The sequence below is a fragment of the Taudactylus pleione genome, unplaced genomic scaffold (genome assembly GCF_031769625.1).
Source record: "Taudactylus pleione unplaced genomic scaffold, aTauple2 ptg000575l, whole genome shotgun sequence".
NCBI classification, from domain to species: domain Eukaryota; kingdom Metazoa; phylum Chordata; class Amphibia; order Anura; family Myobatrachidae; genus Taudactylus; species Taudactylus pleione.
The window spans coordinates 1,155,479-1,175,544 of NW_028284977.1; the positions used below are offsets into that span (position 1 = coordinate 1,155,479).

Below are 20,066 nucleotides of genomic sequence, written 5' to 3' on the forward strand. Positions count from 1 at the left end.
ATTACAGAAGGCCCTGCAGATGAGCCAATTTCAGGGTGGCATCTTTATCTTTAAAATTAAGAACCTTGGCTATAAAAATGCATAGCAGAGCCCCCAGTGGAATAGACTGAGGTGGTACTCTATGGACATGTCCAATTACAAACAGGGCTGTAAAAGCCTTCTGGCCAAACAGTTTTGCTCGCTATAATTACAAGACTTCCTCTGGCTTTGCACTCACCACCATGTCCATGGATCTTAAAATCAGGACATTTTTTTCAATGGAGTCATCCGTCTTTTTCCATGTTTCAACTTAAAGGCAGTCAAATGTAGCATTTTCAATGGGGCAGTAGTATTTACCTGTGGGGAAATGTAGGTCTCTACCTGACCAACCCTTTCTCTGAAATTTGCATATGTTGATGAAGAAAGGTACACCTAGATCTGAACGAATTGGGTATGAAATCCCGGCAGCTATATAGCTGCCAAGTGAAATGCTGACGCTGGTAGCCTGAAGTCGCAGAATCTTGATGAGGCAGGTAAGTAGGCTAACCCTAACCTCACCCCCCTCACACTAACCCTCCTTTTGTGGTGCCTAACCCTTAAAATTCCGGGGAAGTGTCTAATCTTAAGTCCCCTGGGGTGCCTAAACCTAACCCTGCCGGGGGGTTGCCTAACCCTAACCTCCCCCCGGTGGTGCCTAACCCTAACCCCCTCTTCACCTAGACTGTGTCTAACTCTAAGCCCCACTGGGATCAACTCTTCTTGCCTATGATGAATATTCCAAGGCAAGGCAAAAAACTGTAGATAGGTAGTAGAGAGGGGTGTTACAAAAAGAAAAGGGTGGATAGTTTTGTCGAAGAAAACGAAGGAAATGAGGCTAAGAATCCAGCCAAATAACTTATAGATCTGCAAGTCCCAGGGCAATAAAAATGGAAAAGGCCAAAAAGAAACAACAGGCAGAGCAGAATGAGAAGACATGCAACACTGAGGCATTAATGTAAGCACAGGAGAGGCTTCTAGGTACTAGTAGCAGTCCCACACACAGAGGGTATATTAAAAGTGCACTGATAGTATTACATCAGCTCCATAGCCAGACAGGAGGATGAAGCCAGCTGACAGTGCAGGGTAACACATCATTGGAAATAGAATTCACAGTACACTGTCAGTAATACTATAATATTTTTAAGTATTTCTAATATGTTCTAGTTCCTTACTTTCTTGGCACATGACTAATATTATTGTACCTGTAACACTTCAAATATCTCCCTGGGTAAATGCTGAGTACACGGATACATTGAGCTACATTTTTAGAGATTATTAGTAAAACTGAACATTTATAGTTAATGATTGTTTACTAAATGCAACTTATGCTCAACATTTTTCAGTATTAACATTGAAGAGTACAGGAGCATCCTGGCATTTATCTTTGCTGTTGATGAAATTAACAAGGACCCCGACCTTCTCCCCAATGTTACTCTGGGTTATAACATATATAACACTTGTGGGGATCCAAAGAAATCCTTAAGCTATGTCCTGCAGATATTGTCTGGAGAAAAGAAGGAGGCTCCTAATTATTCATGTAGGGAACAATGGCGATGGCCCAATTACTGAGTCTGTACCGGTACCCACAGGTATGTGGTCTCTGTCAATATCCTGAAATGTCACTACAAGTAATCATGAGAACTGCACTTGTTTTGCACAGTCAGGTACAATGAAATATAAAATATAACTATAGTACTATACTAGAAAAATGCAGTTATATTAATAAATGAAATTAAATCCTGAAAATATAATATATGAACAATAATCCAGCAGTAACATGTAAGCAGTAGAGATAAACAAAATTGTAGTGAAATTTACAAGCTTTGCTTTCATGAACTTTGTTTCCATATCTGTGAATTCAGTTGACACAATCTTTGATATCCCTGATTACAGTACACTGTGATTCCACCCATTTCACATCATTCTCCTAAATTCACATTTTGTTGGATCTATTGTCTATGAATAGAGCTGGGGCAACAAAGATCAGCCATGGGACTGCACCTGTGATGCCATCAGGGGGAGTTCTTTCTCCTCAGATAACATGTTTTATCATCGCTGCTGTGTCCAAAGATCATTATCATTTCTGTTTGGGATTGTTACATATTATACACATTGTTTATCATTAATATCATATCTAGTTTCTCTAATACAAGTGGTGACGGGATGTAGCAGAAATACTGAAAGCTGGGAAACCATCTGTCTAACTCCTGGCATCTACCATAAATCTCGATTTGGGACTAAAAGAAGGTGTCAAAATCCTGACGCCCATTTATACCCTGATGCCAGTATATCGACAGATGGCTTCCTGAAAAAAGATAAGCTGGCCCGTCTTAGCTCTTAGCTGTGTGGGGAGGGTTAGGTGTAGGCACCCCCGGGGGGGCTTATGGTTAGGCACCCTGCGGAGAGGGTTAGTGTTGGTCAGTTGGGAGGGGTGCTAGGGTTAGTCACCACCCCACTGGGGGGGAGGGTAGGAGTTAAGCACCCCCCAGCCAGGTTAGGGTAAGGCACCACCAAGAGAGGGTTATGGTTAGGAGAGGTGAGAGGGGTAGGGTTAGTGTACCTACATGCCCCGGCCGGGATCTCTCATGATCGGACTTCCGGCATTCAGCCACCAGGATATCATACCCAGACCGCAGTGATATATAGTATTCTTTGTGCAGAGATTCTCATTTTATTATACGGTTGTGATTTATGTTTAATTTATATTCTGTGTTTGTCTATCTGAACACAGGTCTATATTTGTATCACATTTTGGTTTATTTTCTATAGTACATAATAACACACCCCAGTCCACTTTGCTTTTTGCACTATTTATATTCATTCAATAATCAATATTCAAAAATATTTTCCATAATCAACACATCACAACATCAATAACCCCGGCGTTATTATTCAGGGCCACAGACATGATATCTTGCTTTACTTTTCCAGATTTTTATTTTCAGAAAATGCCATTTAACTATTTTAACATGTCAAATAAATTTAAAACACAAGATGCTATTAAGGAGATTAAATAACTTTCCAAACCAAGTAAAAGGTAATTATTCTTCTTCATATAATACTGTATGTCAGCTGGGGATTACAAGTCATCAGTGTTGATATCAGCCACCCCCGACACAGCACCCCAATGCCTAAGGCTTCAATCCCAAAGCACTGAGTATCCTTATCTTAGTAGCTTTCTTATATATCATAGCTCATTACAATATTCATCAGTAAATAGTGCCAACATTTAATCTGTATCTATAATCTAGCCTATATGCAAATGTCCTTAATGTCCTATCATGGTGAATTTTCTAAATGCAAGTTTTTATTAATTTTAGACTTATTCTCTAAGGGAGAATTCCGTATTTTTCGATTCAGCCTTAATATATATATATTATAAGGGCACAGGCATGCCCTTATATTAAGGCTAGGGCAGCACAGGCGGTGTAATAGTTAGCATTACTGCCTCACAGCACTGAGGTCGTGGTTCGATACCCACTACGGCCCTAACTGTGTGGAGTTTGTATTTTCTCCCTGTTCTTGGGTGGGTTTCCTCCGGGTGCTCTGGTTTCCTCCCACACTCCAAAAATATACTGGTATGTTAATTGACTCACAACAAAATGACCCCTAGTGTGTGTGTGTGTGTGTGTGTGTGTGTATGTGTGTGTACATGTGGTAGGGAATATAGATTGTAAACTCCACTGGGACAGGGACTAACGTGAATGGCCAAATATTCTCTGTAAAGCACTGCGGAATATGTGTGCGCTATATAAATAACTGGCGATAATAATAATAAAAGTCTGCATCTAAAAAAACAGATTTCTCCATAGAGAATTCTAGAGGGGGGGTCATGGTGTTTAAGGTGCTACAACTCAAAAGATATAGGAGGTACCAGGCTGAAATTTGGCATGGTCAGGTAGAACTGTTTATCGGTGCTATATGCCAAATTTCAGTGCAAAAACATAAAAAATGAGGATTTGGGAGTAATCTGAATCTCCAACTGAAACTTTTTACTGACACTCTCAATTAGGACAACTTTTCTGCTGTTCTCTATGGGGGATTTTTGGTAAAGTATAACTCAGGGTAGGGGTGAATTAAGACTTGGGGTTTGTTTTATTAGGTAGCTATTGTTCCAGGGTATGTATTTTTGGGTGTCAGGTAAATTAGAAAGATATAGTTATTAAACTATTACCTCAAGAATCCGCCATTGTATAGATAGGACTTTTCAACTTGTTGTGCAGTCTCAGTAGGAGCTTCAAGCAGGTGTATTCACTGTGGCTTCACTTGGGTTTACCAAAATGGCTGTCATTTGCAGGTGTTAGTGGTGGAGCAGGCAGTAGCAGCATCTCTGTTGCTACAGTGGCGGCGGTTATGTGTGGGTGGCAGCAGGACAGTGGTGGGATCCGGCATCTATGCAGGTGTTGGTGGCGTGCTTTGAGCGGCGGCGGGCCTGGCCACTCTGTATGGCAGTGGCACCCATATCAAGAATGGTGCCAAAGTGTCATTTTTGAAATTCAAAGATGGCCACCGCGAGCCAATCACGGCTTGCGGTGGCCATCTTTGAATTTCAAAAATAACTCTGTGTACCATTTTTGAAAAGGGTGCAGCTGCCGTACTCAGCAGAATGGCTGGCAGGGACTGGATCCTCTCGGATCTAGGCCCGCTGCTGACACTCGCACAGGCACTGGTTGCCGCCACCAATCCATGATTGGCTTGCAGCGGCCATCTTGGAATTTCAAAAATAGATGGCGCGAGCCAATCCCATCTCCCTAAGTCATCGGAGGTGGCAGTTAAATCACCCAGCACTTCTGAAAAGGACACCAGAAGCCCTGGGGAGGTGGCATCCACCTCCAAGGCAAAGACGCCAGAAGCCCTGGTCGGTTGGTGTCTGCCAGGTGAAAATGCCATAAGTCTTAGTGGGTGGTGGCCATGTAAAAAAGTTGACCCAGGCCTCCACCCACAAGGCAAAAATGCCAAAGCCCTGGTGGGTTGGCATCCACCAGGTGAAGACTTGAGAAGTCCTTGTGGGCAGTGGCCATGCAAAAGAGCTGACGCAGGCTGCCCCCCACTAGGCAATTACACCAAAGCCCGTGTGGGTTGGTGACCACCAGGTGAAAATGATGAAGCCCTGGCATGTTGGCGCCTACCAGGCGAAAATGCCAGAAGTCCTAGTGGGTGGCAGCCATGAAAAAGACCTGACACATGCTGCTGCCCACTATGTGTAGATGCCAAAGCCCTGGTGGCAAAGACACTGAAACCCTGGTGGGTTTTCACCTGCCAGAGGAAGACCCCGGAAGTCCTAGTGGGTGGCAGCCATGAAAAATAGCTAACACAGGCTGCCGCCCACTAGGTGAAGATGCTGAAGCCCTGGCGAGTTGGCACCCACCAGGTAAAAATCCTGAAGCCCTGGCTGGTTGGCATCAGCTAGGCGAAGATGCTGAAGCCCTGGCGGGTTGGCGCCAACTAGGTGAAGATGCCCAAAGCCCTAGAGGGTGGCAGCCATGAAAAAGAGTTGACACAGGTTTCCACTCATTAGGTGAAGATGCTGAAGCCCTGGATGGTTGGCGCTCAACAGGCGAAGACGCCAAAGTCCTAGTGGGTTGGCACCCACCAGGCAAAAATGCTGAAGCTCTTGTGGGTTGGCATCCGCCAGGCAAAGACACCGAAGTCCTGGGGTGGCAGCTGCCATGAAAATGAGCGTAAAGGTCGCCGCCCCCAGGTGCAGATAAAAAAATGGTGTCTGTTAATTTTAAAATATTTATTTTACAGGTGTACTACAGTTATAGGTAGGCCTAAAATTTCCCCTTGCTTGTACTTGTGGTTTTCCAAGTACAAGTATGTGGAGGAAGCTTGCTTGAACCTATAGTTCACCTGCAAAAGAAAATAGTCTTTAAAATGCTTTGCACATTACACAATCAACCCAGCACCCACTGCCCAGGGTTGCCGGGGATAGCCCAGGCTATCAGTCTGAGCCTGGGGTGCCCTGGAGAGGGGGACCCATTTTTTGGGGGGTATCCAGCTCCCCAGAAATCCCTTTCCAGGGCTGACAAGTGGACAGGTTTAATAATGCGGCTAGGGGGCCCGGTGAAAGGGCTCCCCTGGCTGTGGCATTAGCAACTCGCTAGAAAAAGTCAGGTGCTGGTACTGGCTAATACAGGGGGACTCTACTCATTTTTCCCTCCTGTATTTCCAAAACCAGGACTGGAACAGAGCCCAGTGCTGGTTGCGCAAAGTACGGGGGACCCCTAAGTCGATTGTCCCCCATATATATTGGCATCCAGGCCTAGTTCTCAATAGCCCAGAGCTGGTTGTACTTAAATAGGGGGACCCCTGCATCATTTGTCCCCTGTATTTATGCACAACCAGGACTGCCCATTAAAAGCCTGGGGCTGGTTGTGCTTCAGGGTCAGGGGGTCACTTCACACAATCAACCCAGCACCCACAACCAAGGGGTGCTGTGGATATCCCCAGACAATCAGTTTATGCCTGGGGTGCCCTGGAGATGGGAATCACTTTATTGGGGGGGTCCTTAGCCCCACAGGGATCCCCAGACTGAGCTTAGTAATGCTTCAGCTGGGGGACCCAGTGAAAGGGCTCCCCTGGCTGTGGCATGAGCCCCCCACTAGAAAAGTCTGTTGCTAGTTATTAAGAACACAGGGGGACCCAACTAATTTTTTCCCCTGTATTTCTAGAACCAGGACCGGATCAGAGCCCAGTGCTGGTTGTACTAAAGTACAGGGGACCCCTATGTCATTTGTCCCCTGTATTTAAGCAAAACTAGTACTGGTCGTTAAAAGCCCAGTGCTGGTTGTGTTTTGGGGGGTGTGGGGCACCTTTTTTTATTTTACACACTCAATTTTTACCATAGATGCACAGATGGATCTCACTGCTGTGTTCGTGCATCTGTGACTTATTGATTTTATTTTCTCAGGTGCATGCACCTTATGTCACCCGCTGATGCCCCCTTTGCTCTGTGGGGGCATGGTGTTTAAGTAGCTACACCTCAAAAGCTATAGGAGGTACCAAGTTGAAATTTGTTAGGGGCAAGTAGATCTGTCGCATGGTGCTGCAAGACAAATTTCAGGGCATAAACATAAAAAATTAGGATTTGGGAGTAATCTGAAGCTCCAACTGTCACATTTTTCTGACACTCTCAATTAGGACCACTTTTCTGCTATAGTCTATAGGAGTTTTTTGGGAAGGCATAACTCAGGGTAGGGGATGAATTAAGACTTGGGGTTTGTTTTATTAGGTAGCTATTGTTACAGGGTATGTGCTTTTGTGGGTCAGGTAAATTAGAAAGTTAAAGTTTTTAAACTATTACCTATTACCTTAAGAATCCACCATTGTATAGATAGGACTTTTCAACTTGTTGTGCAGCCTCAGTAGGAGCTTCAAGCAAGTGTATTCACTGTGGCTTCACTTGGGTGTACCAAAATTGCTGTCATTTGGGGGCATTAGTGGTGGAACAGGCAGTGGCAGCATCTGTGTGGCTAAGTCGGCAGCGGTGATGTGCGGGCAGTGGCAGGACAGTGGTGGGATCCAGCATCTGTGCAGGCATCCGCTGCGGGCTTTGGGCGGTAGCGGGCCCCACCACTCTGTCGAGTATGGCAGAGGCGGCCATTTCAAAAATGGTGCCAAAGTGTCATTTTTGAAATTAAAAGATGGCCGCCGCGAGCCAATCATGGCTTGTGGCAGCCATCTCTGAATTTCAAAAATGGATGTGGGCACCATTTTTTAAATGGGTGCCGCTGCCATACTCAGTGGAAAGGCTGGCAGGGACTGGATCCTCATGGATTTAGGCCTGCTGCTGACACCCACAAAGGCACTGGGTGCTGCCACCGATGACATCACAATCCATGATTGGCTCACATCAGCCATCTTGGAATTTCAAAAATGGATGCTGCGAACCAATCCCATCTCCCTATGACATCAGAGGTGGAAGTTGAGGGACCCAGCACTACTGAAGAGGACATCAGAAGCTCTTTGGAGGTGGCATCCACCTCCCAGGCAAGGAAGATAGAAGCCCTGGCAGGTTGCCATCTGCCAGGCAAAAACACCATAAGTCATAGTGGGCAGTGGCCATGTAAAAGAGCTGACCCGTGCTTCCTCCCACCAAGCGAAGACGCCAAAGCCCTTGCAGGTTGGCATCTGCCTGGTGAAGACGGGAGAAGTCCTAGTGGGCAGCGGCCATGCAAAAGAGCTGACACAGACTGCTGCCCACTAGGCAAATACACCAAAACCCTGGTGGGTTTGTGACCACCAGGTGAAAATGACGAAGCCCTGGCATGTTGGTGCCTGCCAGGCAAAAAATGCCAGAAGTCCTAGTGGGTGGGAGCCATGAAAAAGAGCTTAGACATGCTGCTACCCACTATGTGAAGATGCCAAAGCCCTCATGGGTTGGCACCCACCTGGCACAGATGCCAAAACACTGGTGGGCTAGCGCCTGCCAGGCGAAGACGCCTAATGCCCTAGTGGGCGGCAGCCACGAAAATGAGCTGACAAAGGCTGCCGCTCACTAGGTGAGGATGCCAAAGCCCTGGGGGGTTGGTGCACACCAAGTGAAGACGCTGAAGCCCTAGTGGGTTGGCACCCAACAGGCAAAAACACTGAAGCCCTGGTGGGTTGGCACCTGTCAGGCGAAGACACCGAAGTCCTGGGGTGTCAGCAGCAAAGAAAAATAGCTCAACGGCTGGTGCCCCCAGGCGAAGGTGGAGATACAGTAAATTTTAATTAAAAAAAAAGGTTTCTGTTTATTTTAAAATTTCTTTTACAGGTGTACTACAGGTATCAGTTGGTCTAAAATTCCCCGCTTGCTTGTACTTGTGGTTTTCCAAGTACGGGCATGTGGGGGAAGCTTGCTGGGACCTATAGTTCACCTGCAAAAGAAAATCATCTTTAAAAAGCTTTGCACATTACACAATCAACCCAGCACCTACTGCCCAGGGGTGCCGGGGATAGCCCCAGGCTATCAGTCTGAGCCTGGGGTGCCATGTAGAGGGGGTTTCTTTTTTGGGGGGGTCCCCAGCTTCCCAGAGTTCCCTGGCCTGGGCTGACTAGTGGACAGGGTTAATGCTGTGATTAGGGGGCCCATTGAAAGGGCTCCTCTGGCTGTGGCATTAGCACCCCGCTAGAAAACATCCGGTGCTGGTTCTGGATTAAACAGGGGGACCCTACTCATTTTTTCCTGTTTATATCCAAAACCAGGACTGGATCAGAGCACAGTGCTGGTTATGCAAAGTTTGGGGGACCCCTAAGTCATTTGTCCCCCATATTTTGGCAACCAGGACTGATTTTCAATAGCCTGGTGCTAGTTGTGCTTAAATATTCAGACCCCTATGTCATTTGTCCCCTATATTTATGCACAACCAGGACTGGCTGTTAAAATCCCAGGGCTGGTTGTGCTTCAGGGGCAGGGGGTCACCTCACACAATCAACCCAGCACCCAGAGCCCAGGGGTGTTGGTGATAGCCCCAGGCTATCAGTTTAGGCCTGGGGTGTCCTGGAGATGGGGATCCCTCTATTTGGGGTGTCCTCAGCTCCACAGGGATCCCCAGCCTGGGCTGCTAGTGGTTAGGATTAATGCTTCAGTTTGGGGGCCTGGTGAAAGGGCTCCCCTGGCTGTGGCATTAGCTCCCCACTAGAAAAAGTTAGATGCTGGTTCTGAAAAATACAGGGGGACCCAACTAATTTTTTCCCCCTGTATTTCCAGAACCAGGTCCGGATCAGAGCCCAGTGCTGGTTGTGCTAAAGTACAGGGGACCCCTATGTCATTTGTCCCCTGTATTTAAGCACAACAAGTACTGGCCATTAAAACCCGGGTGCTGATTGTGTTTTGGGGGGTGTTGGGCACCTTTTTTATTTTACACACTCAATTTTTAACATAGATGTACAGATGGATCTCACTGCTGTGTTCGTGCATCTGTGACTTATTGAATTTAATTTCTCAGGTGCATGCGCAGTACCGGTGAGCCTTTTGTCACCCGCTGATGCCCCCTTTGCACTGCGGGGGGCATGGTGTTTAAGGGACTACACCTCAAAAGCTATAGGAGGTACTGAGTTGAAATTTGGTAGGGGCTGGTAAAACTGTTTTAGTGTGCTGCTTTTCAAATTTCAGGGCATAAACAAAACAAACGTGGATTTGGGAGTAATCTAAATTTCCAACTATCAGCCTTTTTCTGACATTCTCAATTAGGACCACTTTTCTGCTGTTCTCTATGGAGGATTTTTGGGAAAGTATAACTCAGGGTAGGGGGTGAATTAAGTCTTGGGGTTTGTTCTATTAGGTAGCTATTGTTCCAGGGTATGTGCTTTTGGGGGTCAAATAAATTAGAAAGTTACAGTTTTTAAACTATTACCTCAAGAATGCGCCATTGAGTAGATAGGAAATTTCAACTTGTTGTGCAGCAGCAGTAGGAGCAGGTGGGCTCACTGTGGCTTGATTTGGGTGCACAAAGATGTTTATCAATTGTGTGTTTTAGTGGTGGTCAGCTCAGCGGAAGGAAGCTGGCATTAGCTGCAGCAGGACCCATGGGAATGGCGCGGGGGTGTAGCAAGCATTACCTATGGCCAGGACCTGGGGGACAGTAGTGGCCCTTAGTGGCAGCAGTGCGGGCAGCAGTGCAATCAGAGGTGGGGCAGGTGTTAGGACCCGGGGGATAAAGCTGCACACAGATGCAGGCTTGGATCTGGCAGATCCATGATACCTGCTTCTGTGTTTAAAAAAATTGTTGTGGCCCCACCCCCAAAAAAACAACCAGCACTGGGTTTTGGAGACCCAGAGCTGGTTGTGCTAAATGCAGGGGACAAATGACATAGGAGTCCCCCTTATCAAGTACAACCAACACCAGACTTTTCAGAACCAGTCCTGGTTGCCAAAATACAGGGGACAAATAATGTATGGGTCCCCTGTATTCAGCACAATCAGCACTAGGCTCCAAACCTTGGCATGAGGTGCCCTGGAGAGGGGGACCCCTTTATTTGGGGGATCCCCAGCTCCACAGAGATCCCTGTCCTGGGCTGACTAGCGGTCAAGGGTGATGCTTCAGCTGGGAGGCCAAGTGAAAGGGCTCCCCTGGCTGTATCATCACCCCCTGCTAGAAAGGGTCCAGGGCTGGTTCTGGTAAATACAGAGGGACCCTACGCAATTTTCCCCCCTGTATTTTCAGAAACTGGGCCGGCTAAGAGCCCAGTGCTGGTTGTGCTTAATATGGGGAACCCTACATCATTTGTCCCCCATATTTTGGCAACCAGGGCTGGTTATGGCTAGCCCTGTGCTGGTTGTGCTTAAGTACAGGGGACCCCTAAGTGATATTTTCCCTGTATTTAAACACAACCAGGACTGGCTGTTAAAAGCCTGGTGCTGGTTGTGTGTTGCGGGAGGTTGGCCCCTTTTTTATTTTACACATTCAATTTTTAACATTGATGCATAGAAGGATCTCATAGCTGCATTCATGCATCTTTGACTTTAATTAATTTTAGTCTCTCGGGTGCATGTACACTACCAGTGAGCCCTCTGTCACTCCTGCAGATGCCCCTTTTGCACTGCACCACTGCCACTGCTCTTCACAACTGCTGCTGCTACCCCACATGCCTGTGGCCTGCCCCTGCAGCTATCTTGCACTCTGCACCTCCCTAACCACCTCCTGTGTGATGTCCTCTCTTCCACCTGCATTAATGTACAATTTTGTTGCCCTTATCCCCTGCAGCTGGCCCGGTTTGCTTATCAAAACCATGATAGTTAATACATTTTTAAAAAGCTCTGAAATTCATTCAGCACAGAATTATGTGAATTAGCAGTTCCACCATTTTGTGAGTGACTGCAATCACACTCTGTGAGAGTGCTGAATCTGCAGTTAACCACAGGGTGTGATGGCATACCATATCTGTGTTATGCAAGGAACACGTCCATTAAGGTGTCTGCCTTAATGATCATAATTTCATTGCTTTTTGGAGTTTGTGTTACAGAAATTCAATAGGTTTTGTGAACTTTCAGATCATGTCTAAGCAGCCTTAATAGGACATGTGAAACCATAAGGATTTTTGTGTATGGAATATATATATATATATATATATATATATATATATATATATAATGGCTAAGTGGAAAAATACAGAATTCTCCCATAGAGAATTCCTGAGGAGGGGGTCATTGTGTTTAAGGGGCTATACCTCAAAAGCTATTAGAGGTACTGAGCTGAAATTTTACAAAGGCGGGTAGAACTGTCACTCGGTGCCAAACTTCATGGTAAATAAAATGAGAATTTAGGAATAATCTAAAGTTCCAACTGTCATCTTTTTCTGCCAATTTTCTGCTATAGTCTATGGGGGATTTTTGGAAAGACTTAACTCAGGGTAGGGGGCAAATTTAGACTTCGGGTTTGTTTTATTAGGTAGCTCTTGTTCCAGGTTAGTGCCTTTTGGGGTTCAGGTAATTGAGAACGTTACAGTTTTTAAACTATTACCTCACAAATGCCCCATTATATAGAAAGGGAGCTTCAGCAGGTGCCTTCAGCAGGGGGGTGAGCTGAGGCTTCACCTGGGTGCACCATGAGGAATGTTCTTTGCAGGCAGCAGCTGCAATGGGACCCAGCAATGGTGTGGGAGTTAGCCAGAGGATCCAGTCCCTGCCAGCCATTCTGCAGGGTTCAGCCTTTCAGGCAATTTTTGAAATTTGTAGATGGTCACTCAAGCCAATCATGGCTTGCGTTGTCATCACAGAGTTTGGCAGTGGGGGATCACTTTAATTGGGTGTCCCCAGCAATTCAGGGACCCAAGGCCTGGGCTGACTAGCGGTTAGGCTTAATCTTTTGGCTGGGGGACCCTGGGGAAAGGGTTCTGTAGATGTAACCTATAAATATAAAGTATATAATGAGACACAGGAAAGAGCATGGGACAGAAGAGGAGCACCATAATATAATAACATTAGCATATATTAATATGCAAAGTGTAATTATAAATGTCAGGATAATAAGAGGAGATAAAATAAACTCTAAAAAATTCCTAAAAAAAGTTTTTTCACAAGAAACGTGCTATGGAGAGAGTGTCTGTAGCTCATAGATCAAGAATATCTCTCTTTTAGAAAGTTTATTCAATATATCTACCCCTCTTTCACCCAGTTTAACGAGTTCAATTGATTTAAAAGTCAGATGTTCTGGATCAGAGCGAAGTTCATCCAATAAATGTTTAGATACTGTATGACTTTCGACTTTATTTGTTATATTTTGCACATGTTCTTGAATGCGCAATATCAGGTTTCTTTTAGTTTTGCCAACATACTCAAACCCGCATGTACATTCTAATAGGTAAATCACCATAGTCGAATTACAGTTCATGAAGTCTTTAATAGTAAACTCTATTGAATTATTATAATTGGTAAATTTCTTTCTATTTGGATGAAGATACCTGCAGATGTTGCAATTTTTGCATTTAAAACACCCTTTACACTTAGTAAGAAAATGTATGTCTGATGATGGATTTTTCCTAAAAAGACTGGGGGCTAGAGTGTCTTTCAATTTTTTATTCTTTCTAAAGACTATTTTAGGCTTTGATGGTTAAATCCCCTTAAGGATCGGTTCCATCAAAAGAACATTCCAATGCATGTTAAGGGATTTTTTAATATGATTCTCTTGACAATTAAACATGGTGATGAAGGGAATACTGGTTTCTTCTTTCTTCAACGGTTGTTTTTTTTAGTAGTTCAGCTCTATCTGTCTTAATAGTTATCTTAAGTGCCTTGTTTTTAACGGATTCTGGATACTGTCTATCTTCAAATCTTTTCACATATATGGCCAGTTGTGTATCGCATTCCTCTTGTATACTACAGTTCTTAATCCGGAGGAATTGTGAATAAGGAATATTCGTTCTCCAAGTTTTGGCATGACAACTCTTGAAATGCAGGCAACTGTTAGTATCAACATCTTTTTTGTTCCAATCTCTTTATTATCTTTTCATCAATACATCTTTTACCAACTTTACATATTTTGATGCATTTACTTTGCTTTTAAATTTCCACAATTACAATTATACATCATAACTCACATTTTTATAATTTTTCATTAAAATACAATGCATTTACTCCTTTCATTCATCTTTCTCTCCTCTTTTCTAACATTCCCCTACCTCACTCTCCACTTACAACCTCCTTCAACCTTTCCATGTCTCCTTTTCTTTCACTCTTTCATCAGTTGACCTTCTCCTCCTTTTCCTAACTATTCAATTGTTGTTTCAAAAACCATGTTTCAATATAGGGACCCCACTTTTTAAAAAATGGAATTCCTCCCTTTTCTAAATCCTTTCTTACTTGTTGTCTTAGTCTTAATAAACTTATTATGTCTTGCTCTATTGATGGAGCTGTTTTCTTGATCCATTTTGATAATATTATTTTCTTTGCCACCGTCACAATGACTACTAACATAGGCTCTAAATTTCTATTTTCTAGGCCAAAATTCAAATTTTTTAAATTTGCACACTGTAGAGCTAACCGATCTAATTTCAAGTAATTAATTTGTTCCAAAATCTTTTCCCTTTTGGACACTCCCAAAAATTATGTTTAAACAATGCATTTGACTTCCCACACTTTGGACACTCTCATGTCTCCTCTTGTGTCATATATTCCCGTTGTCCTTGCGTTATGTAAGTTCTATGAATCATTTTATCTCAACTTCCTGTAACTGTGCTGTATATAAATATTTCAACACTTTTTCCATATTCTCCTTAATGTCTGAAGCTTCAGTTATCTCTTGAAAATCTTCTTTCCATTTCTCTACTGTTCTTTTCCATATCTTTAATTTCTCTTTTTCATTGTCTACTAATTTCCAATATAAATATTTTATTTTATATGTACCTACTCTCGCTCTAGTTAGCGCTGTCATCACTGGATCCCCATTTTTCATTATTTTGTCTAATCCTTTGTCTGTTTGGACATAATGTCTTAATTGCAAGTACATATACAAGTGTTTATTATCTATTCCATATTTATTAATTAACTCTTGAAACAAGAAAATTCTCCCTCCTGGATCAAAATCATCCCTGATTTGACTTATCCCTTTTATTTCTTCATTGCTTATATATTTTATTTTCTAATGCTTGTTGAAAACTTAAATTTCCTTCATTCTTCACATATATGGAAAAGTATGGATTTCTTTCTAACTTTGTATTTATCTCACATCATGAAGCATATGTATCCTTAAAGATCACTTTTGTCAATATTTGTTGTGGAATAAGTTTTTTCGGAGTATGGATTAATGCACTAAGGGCCTGATTCAGAGTTGGGAATAGAGAGAGAAATAGCACTTAACTGAGTACCTGGGCAAACCATGTTTCAATACAAGGGGTGTAATTACACAATTTTTTTTGCATGTAGTGAAAATACTGTCTGCTTTTGCATGCAGCTCACAAATACTGCACAGCTTTATTATTACACTGCACTTTAAATGTCAGTTTGGACATGTCCCTCCCAAATCTAAATCTCTCTGCACATTTTAAATCTGCCCCACCTGCAGTGCAGCATGGTTTCACCAAGATGATCAGTTGAGAGAGAGATCTCTCTCTATTTCTAACTCTGAATCAGGCCCTAAGTGTATATGGTTTTACTATTTCTTGTTCAATCTCACTATTTACATATATATCCTTATCTAGTAGCCAATATATTATATATCTCATATGTACTGCTCTTACAAACCCCATAATATATGGTATTGCAAGTCCTCCCTCCCTTTTTTCATTTTTAGTTTAGCTATAGATATCCTGTGTTTTTTCCCTACCCATAAAAATTTTTAAATACATTTTTCACACTGCTTACTATCTTTTTTTGTTATCCTAATTGGCAACATCAGGACAACATATCCTAATTTTGGAAATTTTACATCTGTTATTACTCATACTCTTCCCATTAACGATAGTGGTAATTTTTTCCAGTTTTCTAATTGTGTTTTTATTACATTAATTGTTGAACCATAATTCGCTTTGTACATCTCTTGCAGTGGATAGGTTATATTTTTCCCTAAATATTTTATTTTTTTTGCTATGATTTTAAATGGATATATTTCCTGTAACATTTCTGCATTTACCCTTACTTGATTCAATTGGAGTAGTTCTGACTTAGCTGTATTGACTTTGAATCCTGTAAATGTACCAAACTCTTCCATTTGTCTTAATATTGCTGGAATATTTTTTGTTGGATTTGTTATAAACATTTATAGATCATCTGCAAATAATGCTATTTTTAACTCTATTTGATTGATTTTTATCGCTGTAAAACCATCCACCTTCCTTAAGTCTACTGCCAATGGTTCAATAGCCATTGCAAATAGCAAGGGTGATAAAGGACACCCCTGCCTCGTACTTCTTTATATCTTTATCTCCTCTGATATACACCCATTGCTTACTATCCTTGAGACTGGATCTGTATATATATTGTGGACACTAGTTTCACAAATTTTTCTGGAAACCCAAATGTGCTCATTGTTGAATATACATGATCCCATGCCACTAAATCAAATGCTTTTTCCGCATCTACCATTAATATAAATTGTGGTTCTATTTTCGTCAACCCCTGGATCCATTGAATTCCTGACATTACTTTCCTTAGATTTCCTACTGCATGTCTTCCTTTAATAAATCCTGTCTGGTCATCTTCTATTATTTTAGGTAGTATAATTTTAATTATTTCCGATAGTATTTTTGTAAACATTTTATAATCTATATTAAATAATGAAATAGGCCTATATGAGCTTGGCAGTTCTAAATGTTTTCCTTGCTTAGGGATAAATTTTACTATAGCATCATTGAAATATTTTGGTATTAAACTTGTAATCATTATTTCATTAAAGGCCCTTGTAAGTGGCTCACATATTCTATCTTTCAAAATCTTATAATAGTCATCAGACATCCCATCAAGTCCCTGAGCTTTCCCAGTTTTTAATTTTGTTATCCCTATCCTCAGCTCTTCCTCCATTATAGGTACATATAATTTATTTTTTATTTCATTATCTATTTGTGGTAGTCTTACTCTCTCCCAAAACTCCTCTTTAATTTGTGTATCTATTTTTTGTTTTGTATATACAGGTATATCCATGTAGAATGATCTTACTATTTCTACCACCTCCTTTCCATTTTTAGTATATGCACCATCATTCTTCCGGAGATGTGTAATTGCCGACACTCCCTGTGTACTCCTGAGTAGATTGGACATTAGTTTCCCTGCTTTATTCCCCAATGCATACAATTTATGTTGTCTATTAAATGAATATCTTTCCTCCATTTTATTAAATATTTCTTCATGGAACATTTTAGCCTCGTTATATTCCCTACTTGTTTCTTGGGTAATTTTCAATTTGAACCTATGAAATTATTCCATTAGATTATCTCTAGCTCTCTTATATTCCTGTGTTAATTCCTTTCTTTTTCTAACTGTATATTCACTGACTTTGATGCTTGCCAAAAGTTTAGTACATTTTCATTATATGACTGAATATTATTCACCCTATACTCTTCCCAAAAATGTTCTGCTTCTTTTCTAAATTGTATTGATTGTGACAGATATGATGGAAAGCTTCATTGCTTATAACCACCTTTATCCATCTCTGTTCTTACTTGCATCCAAATCAAGGCATGGTCCGACATACAACATTGGTTCCATATTCACTTTTAACCCCCATCAAGAATAGCACTTCCGCCATTAATATATAATCTATCTGTGACATTGTGCCAGACATTGTGAAAGACATGAGTAGCTCTTTACCAAGGGATTCTGAGCTCTCCAGACATCAACCAGTTTTAACTGTTCCATAAAATATGACATTCCCAACTTTGGGAGGGGCCTCAGCCTCCTAGATCCTGAATTTGTATCTAAGTATCTAGATACAATTAAATCGAAATCACCTCCTACAAACAAAGGTATCAGCATATATGGGCATCTTGGCAAGAAGTGCTCTAACAAAATCTCTTGCATGGACAGTTGGAGCATATACATTACATATAACCATTTTACTCTGTGCTATTTTACATTCTATAATTATATATCTTCCTTCTAGATCCTCCTCCACCTTCAACACTTCTACTTGTACCTCCTTTCTTTTGAGGATAAGTACCCCTCTAGCCTTTGTATTAAATGAAGCTGATGCTATTACTTTCCACCCAAATATATTTAACTTTACCACTTCTGATTGAATTAAATATTTTATTAGTAGGTGGGAGGAAAATGGCAACAACATATATCAATCTTTATCAATAATGAGGTCATCTTTTATGCCTCGCATTAATCTTCATCTCTATTTTGTCTCATCTTTAATTTTTTGCTTCATTTTCCATTTAAATGTCCCACATAATCTTCTGCATGCTCAACCATCAAAAATTCTTTAAATGAGTCTCCTTCATAAATCCGTAGTCTTGAAGGATACTTCAGGAAAAATTTTTGTCCCATTTTAAACAGCTTTGTACATAATTGAGCAAATGCCTTCCTGGTCCTTCCTAACTCTGCAGAGTAATCTTTAAATATTATTAATTTGGCCTCATTCCATACAATTTCTCTATTCTTCCTTGATGCACTCCAGATGATCTCTTTATGCAAAAAGTTCAAGCATTTGAATAAAACCATTATTGGCTTCTTCTCTTCCTGGCCTCTTACTGTTCCCATTCGATGTGCCCTCTGTATCACCATATCTCTATATTGGTATTGAACTTTAAGCAATTCTGGTAGCGTCTCTCTCAAGAATTGGTACAGCATTGGACCCTTTATTTCTTCAGATACCCCTAATATTTTTAAATTGTTTCTCCTTGATCTATTTTTGATGTCATCTATTTTAGATCAAATTTGCTTTTCTGATTTTTGTAAGTCTCTTGTTAGGATTTTTATACTCGATATACTGTATCTTCAAAATGTTCCCCTGTTCGCTGATCCACTACTGCAATAGCTTGATTCATCTTAGTCATTTTCACTCTTATCTCGTTTAGAGCTTGCTGTACTATCTCATTCTGCTCTTTCGCTTGTTCTTTTAATATCGGACTTACTGTCTTTTTTATTGCTTGGACTACATCTGCATATGATAGTGACGGCACACTTCCACTGCTTTCTGGCGATGATAAAATTGAGCTGCTTTTAGCTGCAATTTGAGGGGATAATCCTGTTGCCATTTTAGGAATGGGTGTAGGTGTTGCCCGCCCTCCCTTTGTCTATTATTGATTTTTGCTGTTTGCCTGGCATTGGGATTATCAAATATTTTTTCCATACACTTTATATATGGTTATTGCAGTCTCTCTTCCTATTTTCTCTTTTAAGTAGTTTTTTAACTTTACTTTATCCTTTTAAGTAGTCTCATACCTTTGGAATTTTAAGTATGTCCCCTTATCAAAGATGGCTATTTATAACTGTCTTATGTGCTGTCCTTTGAGGTCTTCTTAATCAGACTCCATTCTCTTCCCTCCACTACTTTCCCCTCACACCCAGGCACTATTTCAGGTAAACACCACTCCTGTACCCTAGGGGATCTCTTCAATCACTCCAGTCCCCAGGCAAATAATCCAGAAAATAACCGCTCTGGTCTCCAACCTCCTCCAGGCAATTTCTGACCACACAGCACAGCATAGCTGCTATATATCCAAACTACCTCCTCCAGGAGTCTCCACTGGTCAGATATCTCCTGCAACAGCCCTCATGTGTGTATTCTGCCGGCAGACACCCCTCCTTCATTCTCTGGCTCCACCACTTTGAAACACTGGGTCCCATTCACCAGCCGTCTTCTGCCACCCATGCACTTCTCTCCTGCACCACACAGATGCTCCCAGCCTCCTCCAGGAGTCACTCTCACTCGAGTTCACTCTGCACTTGCTCCTCTCATGTCTCTCTGACTCTGGGGCATGGGGTTCAGCCCACATGCCATCACATTTCCTGGCATCTCTCCCTGGCACCAGGTGCCCAGATGCCTACCCTCCACTCTCCTTCACCACTATCTCTCAAGGGATGGCACCACCTCCCAGGCTGCTGCTGTCCAGAAGTCCCCGGTCAGTCACTTCAGGTCAAATAAAAGATGTATATGGAGCTCAGATGAAGGCACTTCTATAGTTTT

At 42.2% G+C, this 20,066-nt stretch overlaps 1 pseudogene; it reads left to right on the forward strand.

Annotated features, from left to right (window-relative positions):
- The first annotated feature begins 905 nt into the window (after positions 1 to 905).
- Positions 906 to 20,066, forward strand: part of LOC148481528 (vomeronasal type-2 receptor 1-like) — a 30,780-nt pseudogene continuing 11,619 nt past the window's right edge.